Genomic DNA, 19655 nt, shown 5'->3' with positions numbered 1-19655 from the left:
TCACACAAGAATCCATTTTCTTCATGGTGGAAAAAGCCCATTCTTTATTCACACAACTCATGTTTATACAGTTTTACAGACCTTGTGTGTGACTCCAATTGGTTAGCACTTTTCTTGCCAATTACTTTATTGGTTAGGAAAATAAGTATTTTACTTGTCCATCAAATCTCTCTACTCTTAAATTCTTTACATTTTTTCTTCACTGGTTCTCATGGGATAGGTTTAATGTTTATGCAGGTGTTAGTTGTTTTTCACCCAGGAATAGATCTTTATGTTAAGGAACTGCTCACAACAGGATTGCTTTCACATGGGAACTTGCAAAGTGCTAGCTTGACAAGGCCAGCCACTGATATATATATATATATATATATATATATATATATATATATATATATATATATATATAATAGAATGGAATAGAATATGTATAATCATATATATCTATATAATCAGAGAAGGCCTGATTTTATGAAGCCTTTCTTTTATAATTTTTCTACCTTACTGCAACAGTTTGTAGTGGAAAAGGGAGTACATATTTGTATTTTTAATGTTAATTAATGAATATTCATCTCACTGGATTATGTTCAGCTCATTCAGTTCTTGCATGGCATCCCACAGAATCACAGCAACTGAGACAACATTGCAGCCTCCTGATACCAGAATTCATCATCCTAAGATAGGAGGAATCCATCACACTGAATTTTGCATGTGAAGTTGAAAATTTACACTGACTTTCCCTGTAGGTTAGATATGCAATTAGTAGTGGCAGGCACAGTCTGGTCTTGTTCATGAAGAAGTTCCACTTTTTCAAAAACACCAGAAGAACTCAGAGCACTGATAAACTCAATTTCCTTACCTTCAGCATCCACCATTCTTCTACTTTGTGTTGTGCAGAAGTCATAACACTAAACAGCATAATTTTTGCATTGTTGTAGCCGAGGTTGCTAAGAAATCAGCTATCTTTCGAAATCTGTTTAGAATCTACCTTTTTTTTTTTTATAATCTATATTTTAGAAATCAATTTAGACTCCCCTTGCCTTTAAGACACATTGTCTCAGATTCCATGTACAAAGACACAGATGGTGTCTTCTATATCTATAAGGAATGTCAGCACAGCTCTAATCCCAAAGCAGCACACAAGAAACAGAAATACCTCAATTCTATTTGATTATTCAGTTAAATTGAGGTAAGAGCTGTACCTAGGCATAAAGAATATAATTGGATGTTTCTTTATACTCTGTACAGCAGCAAAGCAACCAGAGAAGACAGATCATGCCAGAAGAATTCTGAAATCAACAGAAGTACCAAATGTATTTATTTCTTGCCTTCTCACAGACCATGTGTAACATCCTAGAAGAAATGGATATATGTGATTGGAGGAAGCATTAGAAAAATTAATAAGCAAGAGAAATTAGAAGAGTCATGAATAATAATTGAAAGAAGCACTAAGGGAAAGAACATAATGAAAGGAAAGAGTAACTTCCCAAGTTATTTGCTCACTGGGCTCTTCTTCTGCCTTGTTAAAATCTGTCACTTCTCCCTGCAAGTGTTGAGTGTTTTTAAACCCCTAGGAAATCTGAGAGCTGCCACAGCCTTAAGAGCTGGTCCCTTCCTGCTTCATCCCCAGTGTCACTGCCTCATCAAGGCTAAATAAAGTTTAAATTAGTCAGCAGGGTGTCAGGGCTGCTACTGCCAGAATTAGACAGTGCCTTTAACATTGCCAACTATTCTTTATTTTCAATCTTGTTCTCTCATTTCAGTCTTGTCCTTGTATGCAAATTTCTTCTTCAAGCTTTCTTTTTCCAACATTTCAAATTTTTGAAGTACATCTGTGCCTTTACAAGTTGTTCTCAGAGCCCTGTGGTAGGGATGTCACTGCTATCTCATAGGTATCAGGTTAGTGATGGATATTTTTTTAGAAAAACTGAATAATGTAGGTCATCTGGTCCAACTCCACTGCTTAAAGCAATTATATTAGGTTCCTCAGCACAGTCAAATTCTGAGTATCTCCAAAGAGGTTCCAGAACACCTCTGGGACACTTGTAACAGTGCTGGTTGGGTCTCATGATGAATTTTTCTCTTTATATCTGATTGGAGTTTGTCCTGCTGCAATTTTTTTCTGTTGCTTCTTATCCTTTTCTTTGCTCACATGAATGGAGAGTCTGGCTGTGTTTTCTAGTGGGTGTTCACAGATGCATTTGAATTGAAAAGATCATTTCTTTCTCCAGACTGAACAAATTCCTGCCCAGCTGGCTTTTTCTCATGCACCAAGACCAGGAAGGATGGGGCTCTGTCTGAGCAGCCTGGTCTAATGGAAGGTGTCCCTGCCCATCATTAGATGGAATTAGATGAAATTAGACCTTCCAACCCAACTCATTCCAGGATTCTGTGATCATTTCCTCTATCATCTTTTTTTCATCTTTTTTAATATTTTTTTTTTCATCTCTTTTAATCACCCTGGGGACCATTTGCTGGGATCAGTGCAGGGTGACCACAGGGCTGCAGCAATTCTTCAGTTCCCTCTGGTACTGGATGCTGATTCCTTCATGTCTTCCGTCTTTCAGGCTGTTCACCTCTAGGAGCATTTACAGGCTATGTTCCTTGGAAACAAATCCATGCAGGAATTGTTATCATGGAAGCTTTTTGCCACCACTGATGATATTTCACCAGGGTAGTGCAGAGAATGCACTGCAGAAGGGTCAGCCCATGTGTGCCTCCATCCAGCTTGGCTCACAAAACTGGGCAGCTCAGTGACTGAGGATTGTGACACTTGCCAGCTAACTAACAATTCCTCACCTGAGACTGCATTTCATGAGGCACTTTGGTGACCATTTAATTCCTGATGCTCATTAGCAGCAAAGTAAGAATGCTGCCCTGCAAAAACACTGAATAAAAGAACTGTGCTTTGTCTTTATTAATCTACATTTACAAGGGCTAGAGATTATCTAAAGTACTCTTGTATTGCTCCAGAAGTCAAGGAGTTCAGGAATAGTGGACTGCTGTAGCGAGGAAAACCAATTACCCATTATTTCATTTATTCTGCCTCAAAACAGTCATCACTTTAACAAATTGTTTGCCTGTACTATACATCCAACATAGCTTTATGAAGTGCAGGTTCCAGGGGCATGTAACTGTGGCAGCCTGGTACTTCACAGAGCCCTCACCACCAAGAAGCTCCAACCTCTCTGATGCCACAGTCAGTTGGTTTCCAGTAGCTCTGTAAGAGCCTGTCATGTGCAGTACAGACAAACCCCAAGGAAAATAAAACCTTGCACAGTGTTTCAGGCTGGCTGTCCAATATTTAACACTACAGTAGTGTTAAATCAGTGCAGTATCTTCCTGGTTACCAGCAACTTACATTGTGCATTCTGAAGATAATTATTTTTAATTAAGGGACAGCAGACCTTATGTTAACTCGTGTAGGAGTGCATTTTATTCTCAAATTTCACAGAAAAGTGTCCATGAGTTGTTTTCAATATGAAACTTTTGAGAACAACAGCAAATGCAATAGATTAAATGGCAAAAATAATTTAAACGTCTTTTCTCTAGCATGGTTTCATCAGAATTATATTACACAATTACTCATCTGTTTGTTTTATAATACAGTGTGGAAGAGGAGACAAAAAACTCCAAATAATCATTGAGAAAAATGTTATTTAAGTACTTTGAGGAAAAATATAATTAGTTAAGGGATCTTTCCACACTCTGATAGAACTAAAATAAAATCAGCGACATTTCACCAACTGTGAACAGTATTATTCTAGACTCAAAAAATATTTTTTAAAGAGACATTCTTAATTTAAGGCAAAGTGATTCCATCACATGTTAATGTCTATCCCTTCCCTAAAGTAAAGAATATGTAATTTGAGAGCAAACAGTGTCTGAACTGACTTAATAAGATTGTATTCTATAAAGTATTTTTAATCCAAAAACTACAATGAAAGGGAATAAAGTATTTTTTTGAGGACACTATAGGAAAGCAACAGAATGGGGTAAAAACTGATGGTGGGAAGGGAAAGAAAGGAAATTTCCTGACTTCTAGGAAGAAACAAGAAGACTGAATGGTTTTCTATGAAAGGAACTAATTTATTGTAATATTTTTATCAGGGGTTTTCAGGAAAAATTAATCTATTTTACCTTTTCTTCATAATCTGTGAAATTTCACTATAGATGAATTTAGCCCATTGTTACTCAAGGTCATTTCAAAAACTAGCAGGACAGACATTTGGAGACTAAGCATTTTTCAACAGAATCATGTGTCATGCAGGATATATTGCTTTCAGATTTATCAGAAAGGCTGAAGAGCAGCAGAGATGTCTGCCACACCTGTGTAAAGTCATTATGTTCAATCCGAATCTCATGTGGAAAAAAAAGCAAATAACAGAACTGCTGTAGCAGGTCTAAAGGAAACCTGAAAAGCAAGAAAGCTTCACTGAAGTAAATGTCTCATATTCTACTCAAATCCTGCCTTTAGTTTTTCTCAAAAGCACAGGGCTATGAAACTGTTTAAATCTGCCCACTGCTCATATTTAAACAGCTGGAAGTTCGTTCTTCCAAAGTTCAGGGTCCTGACTCTGCTCCTCACCAAGCTGATGCTCCTCAGGATCACAAACCCCCAGGGCACAGTCACTGCAGCCCAGGCTGCTCCACTCTTAATTCCTGATGAGCTTTTTGTGCCTGTGAGCACCAGGTCTGGTAGCATTTCTCCTCTGGCAGTGCCTGCACCAAGAAGTGGTCCCTGACACTCTCTGGGGATTGCTCAGAGCCAGCTGTGCTCCCTCCCTGCAGACAGCCCAGGGGATTGAAACCCCCAGCAGGATGAGAGCTCGGGAGCAAGATGCTGCTGGAGCTGAAACAAGAGAGCCAGCAGGGCCCACAGGTCAGACCCCTGGAGCAGATCCCGAGCATGAGGTGCCCTCTGTTGGTCTGGTCTTTGATTTGTGCCCACAAGCTCTCAGCCTGCTCTGGCTGTTCCTCAGAGGAACAGAGGCTGCTCCTCTTCACAATCAATCCATTCCTTAACACAGAGCACAACACACACACCTCCTGCCCAGCCTAGCGCTGTAAATGCACCTATTTACAGGTATTTCCCTGTTGCTTCCCAAAATGTTGGAGTTTCCTGGCTCCTCTCTGACACTTGGGAGTACATCCCCTTTCCCTGTCAAATCTAATTTAAAGGTCTGCTTCTAAGTCCAGCCAGAGGGCTGTAGCCAAGTGGGGGGTTTGTCTCTTCTCCTAGGTAACAAGTGATAGGACAAGGAAACAGCCTCAAGTTGCACCAGGAGAGGTTTAAGCTGGATACAAAGAAAAATTTCTTCCCCAGAATGGTTCTCAAGCACTGAAGAACAGACTGTCCAGGGAAGTGACGGAGTCACCATTCCTAGAGGGATTTAAAGGACATGTGGCACTTGGGGGAATGGTATAGTGGTGGCTCTTTTACACTACAGCAGGGAGACAACTGGCATTTTTTTTTCATTTACAGCTGTGGGGAGTTTGCCTACTTTGTGCAGAGCCCCTGGGACCTCACTCCTTAGGAGGGTTTGCACTTGGTGTGATGATGCCCTGGACCCGCTGAACGGGGTGGGCCAAAGTCTGGGGCTTCCAGCTGGGTGATGTCACTCTGATGGCTGTGACACCACTGGAGACAGCTCACAATGGGGGCTGTCAGCAGGGCCATCATCATCTTGTCAGCCAGAATATGAGGCTCTGGTGGTTGTGACATCATTCAGGACGGGCCACAATGGGACCTATCACCAGGGGCATCCACAGGCAGCCTCAGCCCCACTGCAGCTGGACTTGGACAAACGGCAGGTTGTCATGCAGGGGAAAGGCTGAGCTGGGTGGGGGACCAGGGTGACCCCCAGGGTGTTTCTAACCCAGAGAGAGAGCTGAGTGCCCAGAGAGACTCTGAGGATGAGCTGTGTGCCCTCAGCTCCCTACTCCCTCCCACCTGATGAGCCCCCCTTTCCTCTCACCTCCTTCAGGCCATGTCCTTGGTGACAACGCTGTTTCTGCTTCTGCTGGCTGTCCAGCCTGTCCTGAAGGAGGAGAACAAAAAAGACGTGGCCATAACCAGAAAGATGCTGGAGCGTGAGGTGCATCTGCGTCAGGAGATGATTCGCCTCATCCAGGAGATTGAGGAGAACACAGAGGAAAGCACACTCTTTTCCACACTGAGCTGGCAGTGTCTGTTTTGGACAGCTCTAGCAGCCCTGGTCCTGGTCACTGTGGTCCTCTGGCCAGACAGGCCAGGGATGCTTCATGAGCCTCCTCAGTTATTCATAGCCCACTGTTCTGGTGTCCCACAAGATGTCTCCACATTTGAAATCAAGCTGATAATTGGTGAGCAAAATGCTTCCACTGGAAGCAAGAAAATGTTGTCAAAGGCCTCTAGTCCATGATCCTTTGAATCATTTGTGCACCTTCACAAGGTTAAATAGATCTGTGCAGAGCCAGAAGGCACAAGTTTCTATGTGGTGGCAGTAGTAATCTGCCAACAGACTCCTCTCTTTGGAATAATATAACACTACAAATTCCCCTCTTTTTACAAGTGTCATCAGAGTGTCAAATCCATCCAGCCAGTCCAGTCTCCCCATCTCTGCTGTCATAATGCACGTGTGAATCTAGAGATTTGCACTTTTCTAGGAATATCATTGTATGAGGAACAACACTTGTTGTGAAACCCAGGGGTGGGTACTTGGGCACACAGAAGTATCAGCACTGCAGATTTTGAGCAGTGCAGATCTGGGACTCCAGTGTAGCCTTTTTGCTGGCTTTTGGAACACACTGCCCTGCAGGCATGGCATTGCCACTTCCTGCAAAGCCAGAATGATTCTTCAGGGATCAATGTGGAGACCTGTGGGGCTGCAGCTCCTGTTTACAGTGATGCTTTTGGGCAGCAGGAAATGAACTGCAGAAGGAGGCATCAAGGACGGAGCCATGCCAGACACCAGGCTGCTGTCACACTGGCTCAGGTCAGGATGTGCCCCCTGAGGCTTCCACTCATCACCTCACAATGGTGCCTCGAGGGAGCTGCCCCCAGCTCCTCCTGCAGCCCTCAGAAGGTGCTGTCAGAATCGAGGGTGTGGGGATTTGCTCTTCTCTTACCTCTTCTTTTTTCCTCAGGCCCTCAGGAGAAGCAGGACGATGCCTCAAGACAATGAAAGGAAAGGGTTTGGACTGCTATGTAAATAAAGAGCCACCTGTTGGGAACCTGAAAAAAGGGTTTTCATTAAGAAATCTTCATGAGGAAATCTTCATTAAGAAATTTTCACTAAGGGGGAGTGCTGCTGCAATGAGAAGGTACCTTAAAAGACAACCCAACTAGTGCAGGGTATAACAAATGTCTGCAATAGCAAACACCAAGAAACCTGGGAAAAAATCCCAGGCTGTGGTACTCCATCCCTTTATCTGCTTTAACCTTGCTGCTGGAAAAGGATTAGATTCCTTTTTCACCCCAGAATACACATCTCAATTGAGACTTTTTTTTTGTTTTGAGACAGAATGTGCACTGTGGGTACAGGGCTGTTTATGACAGCAGCAAACTCAAATGTTGATAACGGCCTTTCCAAAGAGAACAGACCCATTTCCCTGCTCAGATTTAATGTGGAGTTTTGTCTAGCATCTCCAGCTCCATAGCTCTGGAACAGATGTGGGAGCAGCCCATGAAGGGGTGCTGTGACCCAGGAGGGGATGCTGCAGCTCATGAAGGGGTGCTGTGGACCACGAAGGGATGCTGCAGCTCATGAAGAGATGCTGTGGACCACAAAGGGATGCTGCTGCTCATGAAGGGATGCTGTGGACCACGAAAGGATGCTGCTGCTCATGAAGGGATGCTGTGGACCACGAAGGGATGCTGCAGCTCATGAAGAGATGCTGTGGACCACGAAGGGATGCTGCAGCTCATGAAGAGATGCTGTGGACCACGAAGGGATGCTGCAGCTCGTGAAGAGATGCTGTGGACCACGAAGGGATGCTGCAGCTCATGAAGGGATGCTGTGGACCACGAAGGGATGCTGCTGCTCATGAAGGGATGCTGTGGACCACAAAGGGATGCTGTGGACCACAAAGGGATGCTGCAGCTCATGAAGAGATGCTGTGGACCCAGGAGGGGATGCTGCACTCATGAAGAGATGCTGTGGACCACGAAGGGATGCTGCAGCTCATGAAGAGATGCTGTGGACCACAAAGGGATGCTGCAGCTCATGAAGAGATGCTGTGGACCACAAAGGGATGCTGCAGCTCATGAAGGGATGCTGTGGACCACAAAGGGATGCTGCAGCTCATGAAGGGATGCTGTGGACCACGAAGGGATGCTGCTGCTCATGAAGGGATGCTGCCTGCTCCTGGCAGCAAGTTGCCATGGCTACAAGGTGAGGTGCTTTGGGGGAAAAAAAGGAAAAGATGAACTCTGGCAGGCCCTGCCAGTTTGCAGCCTGCCCTGAGAGTCACAGTGATGCCTTGTGTGGACAGGACAAGGGTAGGAGAAGCTCTAACCTCTCAAAAAGCCACCAGGGCTTCCAGCTTGGTTGTCAGATGCAAATTTAGAAGAGGAAAAAATTATTAGTTCAAACCTGATCAGTTCATTTTCTCATTCCTCACATACACTCCTTAGCCTTTCAAGCTTAATTAAAAAGGGGCAAAAAGATTGTGCTGGCAAGGGGAGCTCACAGCATTCTCCTCACAGCAAACACCAGATTTTGTGCTACAAACAGGGGAAAACAGCCTGTGTGTCATGAGACTGCAAAGTGTCTGCTCCTTCCTTATGCTGGGTGTCCAAACCTTGTCCTGCTGTTTTTCAGTGAGACATATTCAAGACTTTTATACTTTATTTGGGGTTTTTTGTGGTTATTTTTGTTTGTTTGGGGTTTTTTGTTTGGTTTTTTTGTGTGTTTTTGGTTTTTTGTTTTGTTGTTTTTGTTTGTTTGGGTTTTTTTAAATATTGCATCTTAGAATCTTTTGAATGCTGAGAAAACTGCTCCAGGGGTGTGGAATACTACAAAAATTTTTCTTCACTTGAAAGAGTGATTAAGCACTGAAACAGTCTCTCCAGGGAAATGGCTGAGTCACCATCCTTGGAAGTATTCAAAGAATGAGTAGACATGGCACTTCAAAAAATGGTTTAATGGGCATAATGGTATTTGGCTTAACGCTGGCCTTGATGATCTTGGAGGCCTTTTCCAACCTTAAGGATTCTCTGATTTCATGACTGGCTTGAGCTTACATTAGTTGACAGCTCAGCTGGCAATCTCCTGGCTTATTTGCTTCTGAAAATCCTTTGGCCATGCCTTCACTGCAGGACAAGGTACTCCTGCTCCCTAGAAGTCCTTCCTGGGGCAGGTTCTGGAAATGGCCAGCTTTCCCCAAAACTATGATAAAGAATGATGGAGAAAAACTGTTTTTTTAAAAAAAGGTATATGGTTCTGTATGCCCTATTTTTCAAACTCATGTAACTGCAGCACTTCAAATCCTATTGGAAATTATTTATACTGTAAAATTGCAGAAAAGTTATGTACTCAGAGTTCAAATGGAATATTAAAAGTCTGTGTTTGAGGACTTACTACAAATCCTAAGGGAAATGGCAATTTAAATTGGGCAGATCCATCTTGCAAATTTCTGGAATATTCATTGCCACTGAACTATTGTATCTTTTTTCTTGAAATTTTTTTGTCTTAATTTGTCAATAATCTGCTGCATACACATGTAGCCAACCAAGGTAAGATCAGAATTTTAAGTTAGGGGTTTCTTTTTCTTTTCCTCTTTATGTGGAATTTTGTGGAATTGAACCTTGGGAAATATTTTACCTGTCTCTGTAAAAATGTTACTGTTCCATTCAGTATTTTGCATGGTCAGGACAGCCTCATATTTGTCAACAGGACCAAACTACATCAAGGCATTGCTTCTCAGGCTGTAAAGGTGGTCATGATCAACTAACACCAGCTACCAGCTTCACTCAGAAAAACAGCAATTATTTTTTCCTGCCTATTAAATACTTCATGTTACTTGTGCTTTCTAAGAGAAAGATTGTGACTTTATGCATTTTTGCTCAATCTTTTTATGACTCCTGAATACACCGGTATTGCCACAATGCATTTTTCATTTTTCAAAGGTACTCTCTTTTCTTGCAAGTTGTACAACTCCAAAGAAGATAAAAACCCTTTTATATTTCACAATATTTTCGGTTTTTTGTTGTTTGTTTCATTTTGTTTTATTTGAGAAAATCAGAACAGTTTGCTCCTGTCTGTGGCAAGGCTGATATCTGTTCTTTGTGCTCCTTCCTGAAGGGTTGGTTTTAGGGCCTGCATCATCCAATACCCCAATAACTTTTTAACCAGGAAGTATTTGGGCACTAAAACCTAACAACAGTAGAAAGTGACCTACTTTTAAATTTGAGAAGAGCAAGTACTTTGCCCTTGATAAGTACTTCCTTGAACATCAACTGATAGGAGTCCAAGGTATCATACATTAATGCTATTTTTCTTACAAGGAAAAAAGGGCATCATGCTTTCCTTTTATTGCTAGATAGCATGGCTCTTCACAATGAGGTAGCCAACTGATAGCAATCAGGAGAGATCAGTAAGAAGAATTTGTTACCATTTCATTGTGTCACTTGTTCAATGAAGCCAGCTGCCACTGCTTGTTCACTTTATTTCTCAAGATAAAGTCACTTTAGCTTCTCTACTAACTTTAATTTCCTGAATAGTCAATGCCTTTTAAAGAGTGCAGTGCTGGTCTTCCCCAGCCAATGTTCCTTCAAGGTACTGTGAATCACAGAGCTAGAAAAGGCAGATGTGCAGGGAAAGTGACACATCTTGCTGTCCTACTTATGGCTCAAGTCAGGGAGTAAAAGTAATGAACAAGATATAAAGCAATATGGGAACACCATTGTCACTTAACAGCAAACTCCTTTCATTATTTACAAAAAGCTTTAATGTACTTGTGGATATAAAAAGTGAGTGGCAAGCCAACAAAGGAGTTATTTTGTACCTCTGAGATGCCATTGATTACTCTGACCTAGAGCAGCTGGTGAGAATGTATTTTCTAGGAACATTTCACCAGAATGGAAATTACTGTACAGGAACATGTCAGCTGCAGTGAGGAATCCATGCACATAATGCTTCAAAAGTTTTTCCTAGAACCTTTTATTTCAGCACAAGAAAAAGTGCAGCATGGATGCCCTACCAGCATTGTCATTTTTTCAGCTAGAGTTCATCTCAGGCAGGAAGTGAGACATATTGCTTCAGAATTGCAGAGGAGATACTACTGGTTTCTTGGAGGAGCTGCTGACTCTCATCACACCTACTGAGGTCTTGGTCCCAGCCACAGCATGACTGCAGATGCACTGCAGGTACAGGAAGATTTGGAATGCTAACCCACAGCTAAATCCACTTGTGCACTCTTAGGAAGCACTTGTCTCAGTTGGCACTAATAGCTGAGAGATGATGAGGAGCATGTTTGCACATTTCCATTCAGCTCTTCCTGCCCACGGGTCTGTTTACTGAGCATCACTGCAAAGCTGGAGCATGAGGCTTTAAATTCACCTGTGGCTTTACCCAAATATCACTCACAGCTGGATATCACAACTCACCTCAATAGCCAAGCCTCCACACTTGAAAACCCCACAGGAGGGAGCATGTGCTCAGTCCTTGTCACCCTGAAGGATCATTATTTCAGCTGAAAGTCAATTGCATCCAATGACAGAAATGAGCTCCACCTCTGCTGGAGTTTCTCAGCTGGGCACAAAAGTTCCCTCATTATCTACTAAATGAGAGGTGGATCTGACCAGAGACAACAACAAAAGCATGTCCCCTCTGGAAAGAGTTGTTTAATAGACAAAAGTTTCTTTCCTTTGGCTATGCAGAAGAGCACAGCCATGAAAACTACCACAGCAAGTCACTGCAATGCTTCTCCTCATAATCTCTGCAAAAAAAGAGGGACTTGAATACCCTCACCTTTATTAGCAGAAATCCCAGCAGATCCTCTTGTCATTAACGTCATATAAGAGGATAACCTGCCTCTGGCTTCTCAGACTCTTCTTAGGCTGTTGCTGCTCTTCTTTTCCTCCCTCTACAGGGATATCAAGAATAAAATATGAATGAGCACTCTCCAGAACAAAATTGGCTGAAAATGGTATCTAGGGATAAGCAAATATGAAGAAAGAAAAAAATGCACATCTCTTGGATATTTTTTGGCTTCTCAGGGTTAAGAAAGCTGAATTAATTTGGGAAAACTTTCCAAGGAATAATTACTTATGTTTATAATGAGCTGCAGCATAGCCTGTGTGTGAGGGCTAGAATATCTTTGCAGCCTAGATCTTCTTGAAGATAATAAATACTCTTATATATTGGACATAAGACTATACATGACAGTCCATAGTAGTAGTAGTTATTTTTTAATTAAAATATTTGAAATTGCAAGTTAAGATATTGCTTTGGTTAGTGTTGAGAGTTTAACATTGTTCAAATTTCATCTCCTTAGAGGAAACAGTAAATTAAACTGCTCACATATTGTTCTCACAGTCACTTCTCTTAGTCAGAGGCAATCCCTTGATATTTTGGTAGCATAACAGTTCTTAAATGCACATGATACCACTCAGTATCAAATTATGAGGTATCCATACTCTGAAAATATTTGAAAGAGTATTATTGTATACCTCCTGTGCTGCTTTCCATGGTGTAGCCTGGATCTACCCAGTACCATGCTGTCATAATATCTCTTCAAAAGTCTTGTTCTTAGAGGTATCTGCCAGCATTATTTGTGTTGATGTACCACTCCAGGGGTAGGGAAGGGGGTAAGAGAGGCTGTGACCAGGTAGAGAATCAAGAAGGGGAGGGTTCCAGTGCCCCCAGTCCAACCTTATGGTGCAGCTTCCAATGCAGCATGAAGTCCCCAGGAAGGGTCCCTGACTTCTACTGAAAGAGGATGTCTTGGTTTGAAAAGACAGGTGTCTGCTAAGGAAGGCAGGAGCCTCCCCTGAAATGGAAAATGTAGACCCCCCCCTCCCTCCAAATTGTTATAATTTTGAAATTAAGGGGCTCTCAAGCAAAGATATAGGAGCAGGAATAACAGTTGTTTATTGGGAAGATAATAAAAATAAAATAAACAATGCAGTAATACAAAACAACACTGCCAGAGTCAGAATACAACCTGACACCCTGTGGGTCAGGGTGGTGGCAGCAGTCCCATTCAATGGTGGCTGCAGCCCTCCTGCAGTGACAGGTGTGGTTCTGTTGGAGCAGGGATCCTGTAGAAGGATGGAGTTTTCCAAATGAAGATCCAGTAGTGGTGTAGATGAGCCTCATCTTCCTCTGGGAATCCAGTGGGAAAGGCTGGCTATGGTGTTGCAAATCTCAGCTTATATCCAGGTAGGAATGCTTGGCTCCTCCCCCTGGGTGAAGCACCTCCCAGTGGGATGATGGAATTTCATCAGTGACACTCAATGGCCCATGAACTGCAGATGTCTCCCTGGAGGGAGGATTGGTTGTGTAAGAGATAAAGAAAAACTGCCCAATTAACAGAAGATAACTGCCCCACCTCTAACAGTCAGGAATAGAACACACCCCCCATTTCCAACCGAAGACAGAGTCTCCAACAAACCATCATCTGCTCTGAAACATCACTGAAACCTGCCTAGTGGCACTGTGACACTGTCCAAAAGAATAAAAATGTCTCTGATTATGATTATTGCTCATGGCATTTAAGACACTAACCACAGGAAAAGCTTGGATGATCCACATCTTGTCACTCCAAGGGTAAGCATACTCCAGATCCCATTATTGTGTACATCCCTCAGCCACTCCCTGCAGCCCCATAACATCTGCTCTAGGGCTGAATGAGGTCTGAGCTCTGTCCTAGCTCCTGGCAGAGACACATCATGGGGTGGGCTGCATCCAGACAGGTTCTGATGGTTCCCCTTCATTTGGAGTACCACATGTCACCACTTGGTGCAACTGAATTGTTAATAACTGTAATAGCAATAAAAATGATCAATAAAAGGTCAGGAATATTTTGTTACTGCAAGGAATTGCATCAATTACAAGTCATGAAATCTCTCCCTGCAAAAGCAGCATGCACATGAGTTACTTGCAACCTCAAGGCTTTAGTCCTTTTTTCCTTGAGGGGTTTTCCCTTTGGGAAAAAAGAAGTTGCCAATTAACTCAATTCTGTTAAATGTGGCATGGAGCAACTTATTGAAGAATGAGCTTTGGAAAAAAAAGATGGCATAATTAAGTACCTGTAACCAGATACAGGAAAAAAAGGGTTTATACCTTCACACAAGAATTAAATTCAGTTTACTGATTGCCAGAAGTAGTCATAGCAAGGAAGGATCACTCCATACAGGAATGCTTCCTCACACTTTTTCTTGGACATCAGTTATTGATCAACATTAAAAACAAGATATTTTTCTAAGTAGAACTTTATTCTAAACCATGTTTTAAGTCATAGGTGTCATGACTCATAAATCATGTTTTTAATACACTTTCTGGATGAAGGAATTGTCTATATTTCTTAGGAGAGAGAGAGAGAATTTGTAGAAGAAGCAGAAAGCTTTCATGTTCAGTTCAGGACTGCTCAGATCTGATATTTTGCAAAAATTCAGAAATTTTGCACAAATGACCCACAGCTCCATCTTACTTGGAAGACATCTAAACAACAACTTCCACAGAAGTACCACACTCCATCGTGCTGGGGGTGGTCCTTTCTAGATTTTGCAGTATTGCCCAACCAAGTACAAATTCATACCTAAATTTTCCACTGCAAAAGACTTCTGGTCCAAGAACATATTTAGGCAAATCACATAGAAAAATAAGACTGCTCAATGTAATAAACTCCAAGTAAATATATGATTCAGCAATGTACAAAAAGATGTTTTGCCAGCACATATTGAAATTGATTCTAATGCAATACCATTAAGGAAAGGATGTGATAAAAGGCAAGTAAGTGTCTATCAGGCAGTTTTAGAGGCACAGAAAAATACAATCATGTTGTTCCATTAAATGTTTATTTTCCAAGCCTCATGTTATTAGCTGCTTGAGAGGTGCAGTTTTTCCAGGCAAAATGTACTTCTCATTGATAATTTTAGTTTTAAATTGAAAATTACCTTTAAATTTTTTTTTTTAAGAATAACCATAATATTAGCTGCAGGGAGTTCCTATAAGTGTGTTAAGGGATCCATGAAACCTTTTTCTTCTCCTGACAACTCTCTGCTGAATGGTCCCAATACCTGTATATGATATCTCCAGTTTGCTGTGCCAGTGCAACCAACAAGAACTCCAAGGATGCCATTTCTAGCTGCTGATCCTGTTGTCATGGAAACAGGTGTCAGAAGTAGGTACTTTTAAACTAATCTCAGTTTCACGTAAAAAAAATGAGAAACTGTAATTGTGTATGAGTGTCCCCCCTCTTCTGGTTTTTTTTGAATGATCTTTGATAGATGTTTTCCCTCCACTGATTATTTGCTACACTTCTGGTGCACTCATTGGAGTGAGAGCTAATGAGTTCCAATCCATGCTTGTTTGAGGTGCTTGGCACAGTCTCCAGGTAACAAATTACAAGTCCTTACCATATCTTTATATAATTGATGTGGTATGAATCTGCTAGTGCTACTGCAATTGTTTTGAAATTCAGATCTATTTCAGCACATTACTGAACACAAAATCCAATCAGTCACTCCTAGTTATTTCCTTGCTGCTTTTTTGATGAAGTGAGACCAGTGTCATACCATAATAGACTGGCTTTCCTCACTTGCTGAGTATCCAAAAGTCACTTCTATCTGGATCAGGTCTGGCTGGGTCCCACCAGCCTCAGCCAGTCTGGTAATATCCACTGGCCAGTGTAAAGAAAAGCAGCTGCAGATGATCTTTTTTTTTTTTTTTTTTTTTTTGGCCCAAAAGGCAATACTGGTCCAGTTTCAAAAACAAATGTTCTTCTCTGTGGGATCTTTTTCAATAAGCTCATCTAGCAGAGGAGACAAACAATTAGCCAGAAAGAAAAACAGTGAAATTCTGATTTCTGTGATGATATACAAGTTTAATCTGGGAGATTGTGGGTGTGAAATTGTCTATCTAATCTTAATGCAGCTATATACCTGCAAAGAGAGTGATTAGATTGCAGGAAACCTAAAATCATAAGGTGAAATGAAGCATCTGATTTACTAAGTGAGCAGGTGCAATCCATATAATAGGAGCAAGTAATCATGGCTTAGTATCAGAAATAAGAGGTATGTAACTGGAAATGCAGGATATCTAAAACAGGGAGGACACAAGCAATCTAATTCATAGGTAAAATTCTTATTTGCCAGAAGAACTAACCAGGTTTTCATGTGGACACCATTACCTCCCTACCTGCTGCTGCCTGCCCAATCACACAGTTCCACCTGACAAAATATGAGAACTGTGAAACTCACAGGAAAATGTCAGAGACCTCCTAGAAGTGATGAAGATAAACGAGAAACCACCACATCCTTTTGATCACAGGCTCTAGAAACATCTTCCACAGATAAAAACTTTTGGTGAGACCTTTACACTGAGCAGTACCTTCCATAAACAAGCTGGACAGTCAGAGGAGAGAAGTGCTACTGGGCTAACTGAGGTACAATAATATAAAAGATAACAAGAACTGTGTAAGTTCACAACAAATGATCTGCCATACCTAGAGGTAAACTGCTTAATATCCTGCTCAAACCCCTCCAGATGCTGCAGGAAGTGTGCAGTTAGTTCTGTAAAAGAACTAAGTCCTACTCCTTCAAAGAGCAAAAGAGTTTGTTTCTCATGAATTGTGCTCTTTGGGTGAAAAACGAATGAGAAGTATTAAGCAAGTTACCTTGCTTAATATGTGTAAATGAGGAAACAATTTCTGGTATTCAGGCTGCTGCTAGGGAAAGCCTGCAATGCAGATTGCAGTGCTTTAAAAGCTCAATGACAAAAATCCAGAAGAGCCATGATTAATACTCATTTTTCACTATCATGACTTAAAACTAATTTTACAGAAGACCCAAATGATGATTTTTCCTTCTTTCCCCCCCCCCCCCCCCATTTCACCAAGTCTCTGAAGGATCTGTAATGCACACTGCAGCATATCAATATTTATTTTACAGATCTCCCTCTGAAGGCAGTGTGCTTTCAGCTGCCAGCCAGGCTGTTCATTCCACACTGTGCTGGGGACCTGCCCCCGTGGCAGCTCTGAGGGAAGGGGAGGCTGCTGGCCCTGCACCACTCCTGAAAATCCTGACCAGCCCCAGCAGGGGCTGCAGCCCCTGCCCAAGCTGACCTATGCTCAACCATGTCCCCAGTTCAGTCTCAGGCCCAGAGTCCTGGGCTGGCCATGGAGCTGTGCCATAGGTGGATGGATCCCAAGACTGCACATTTAGCTTGTCCCCAGCCTGTCTTTGTCCCTGTATCCTGGATGGACTTTGGACCCATGTACCAGCCTTGTCTATAACTCTGTCTGCATTTGCTCCAGATCTGAGTTTGGTCTCTGGATTTGGTTCATTACTTGCCTGGTCTGGTACTGTTGATGAACTCTGTTATCATCATCCATCTCTGTCCACCACATTCAGACAGGACATGAAGACATTCTTCCTACAAAGACAGGCTGAGAGAGCTGGGATTGTCCAGCCTGGAGAAGACAAGACTCCAGGGTGAAATTAGAGCACATTCCAGTACCCAAAGGAGGTAATAAAAATAAGGAAGAGTGACTTTTTACACAGGCAGATAGTAATAGGATAAGGGGCAATGGTTTTAAACTAAAAGAGAAGAGACTTAGATTAGATATTAGGAAGGAATTCTTTACTCAGAGGGTGGTGAAACATTGGAACAGGCTGCCCAGAGAAGCTGTGCATGCCCTGTCCCCAGATTCAAAGATTGGATGGGGCTTTGAACAACCTGGTCTAGAGAAAGGTGTCCCTGCCCATGGCAGGGGGTTTGGAACAAGATTGTCTTTAAGGTCCCTTCCAACCCAAACCATTCCATGATTGATTCTAAGTTCAGCCATCAGTAAGGACACTCACCAGGCTGGAGTCACCCTCTGCTCCTGGCTCACCTTCCCTTATGGAGCAACCAGCCCTTTCTGCTCCCTGACAATTATTTTGCAGTACCCAAAAATTTATGCAATTTTAAACTTTCCTTCTGCCTTTATTCTGCCCACAGGAAAACAGAAAATAATTAATTAAATGATACTATTTTGTTTCCCTTGTGAAAAACAACGGGGCAATACATACAAGATCATTTTATAACAGGACCTTGATAAAGTATGTACCTGTTTTCAGACTTAGCACAAACCAAGGAGTCATAGGGACTGAATTAACTTCTAGACAGCAGAACTGGGGCTAAACCTAAAAGATGAGAAAGACAAAAAGAAATCCTTTGTCTTCAGCCAGACAGGCAGGAGCTCCGTAGCACACAGACAAGGCGATTATCCCACCAGCTGTAGAGGCTTTAGCTGCCTGCACAAAAAAAAACCCTCTTTATTAGCAAATGAGATAAATACACTTAGGTTTTGCAAATAAAGCCGTAGGAGCAGACTAACACTGGGAGCAGCCTCACACCATCCTTTCCCGTTCAGTGTCTGCAGATGATGCAGGGCAAGTTTCTCTTCTCTGTTACCAGAGCTCCCCTGTGTGTCGAACATCTGAGTAACAGCTTTAGCTGCACAATTTCCTGAGCATCTACCTCGGGGCCAGTCCCTCAGGTTCTGGCATGCAAGGGCCATGTGGTCACTCAATGTACAGTGGAGCATATTTATTACATGTTGTAGTGTAAACTCAGTACTGAAACACTCTGCTAGAAAAGTGTGTAACATATTTTCTTCTTACAGCTATAGGAGGGGTTCTGAGGAGAAAACCAAAGCACCTGGCAAGAAAAAAAACAAAGGTCACGTGGCAAGAAAAAACACTCTATTGTCAGTTATCAGTCTAAAGATCTCACACCAGGCATTGGGAAACTACTTTGCCTTTTGACATTTTCGATTTTACCAGAGTAACTCCACAAACGGTTTTGGTACTAGGGCAAATGGCAAAATAAACAGTTAGATCCACAAAGTTCTTGTTCAAGTTAATGGAAACTATAAATATTCATAATGCATGTTTGAGTGGCAGGTAGTGATTAATTCACAGGCTGTTGAATTCAGTCTAACATGTTTCCCTTTTTTTTGGTTGGTGGGTTTTTTTTTTTTCTGAATGGTGTAGAGGACTCTCCAAATAAGCCATAGGATATCTGGACTCTTCCAAGAGAGAAGACAATATTACCACTTGCAGGACATGGCACTGCCAAAATATTTCCTGAAGAGCAATGATTTGCAAGGAAGAGACTAATACAGGAGAGCTCACAGTGCTTTCTATAAATAACTGGCTCCCTCCAAGTAGAATTGGGAGCATGGAAAAGCCTTGGGCAAAATTCTCTCTGGCCCAGCCAGTTCCACTCCTGAAGCTCAGGGGAGTATGTGCTTCACTGGGAATATTGCCACTGTCTGAATGTGTTCAGCAAGTGCTGTCACTGCACTTGTCATGAGAGGGTGGGGAAAGGTTCAGTTCATCTCCATCACTCCTTCAGAACTGGAAAAAACAGCACTGCCTTTAACCAAGAGAGTCCTTCAGGATTGTTTAAACACAGCTGCTGGTGTTTTGTGTAAAAGCACAGAGAGAGTGAGCTTGTGACATT

Source organism: Agelaius phoeniceus, chromosome 6 (genome assembly GCF_051311805.1).
Source record: "Agelaius phoeniceus isolate bAgePho1 chromosome 6, bAgePho1.hap1, whole genome shotgun sequence".
Taxonomy (NCBI): Eukaryota; Metazoa; Chordata; class Aves; order Passeriformes; family Icteridae; genus Agelaius; species Agelaius phoeniceus.
Note: the sequence above shows the minus strand (reverse complement) of the source record.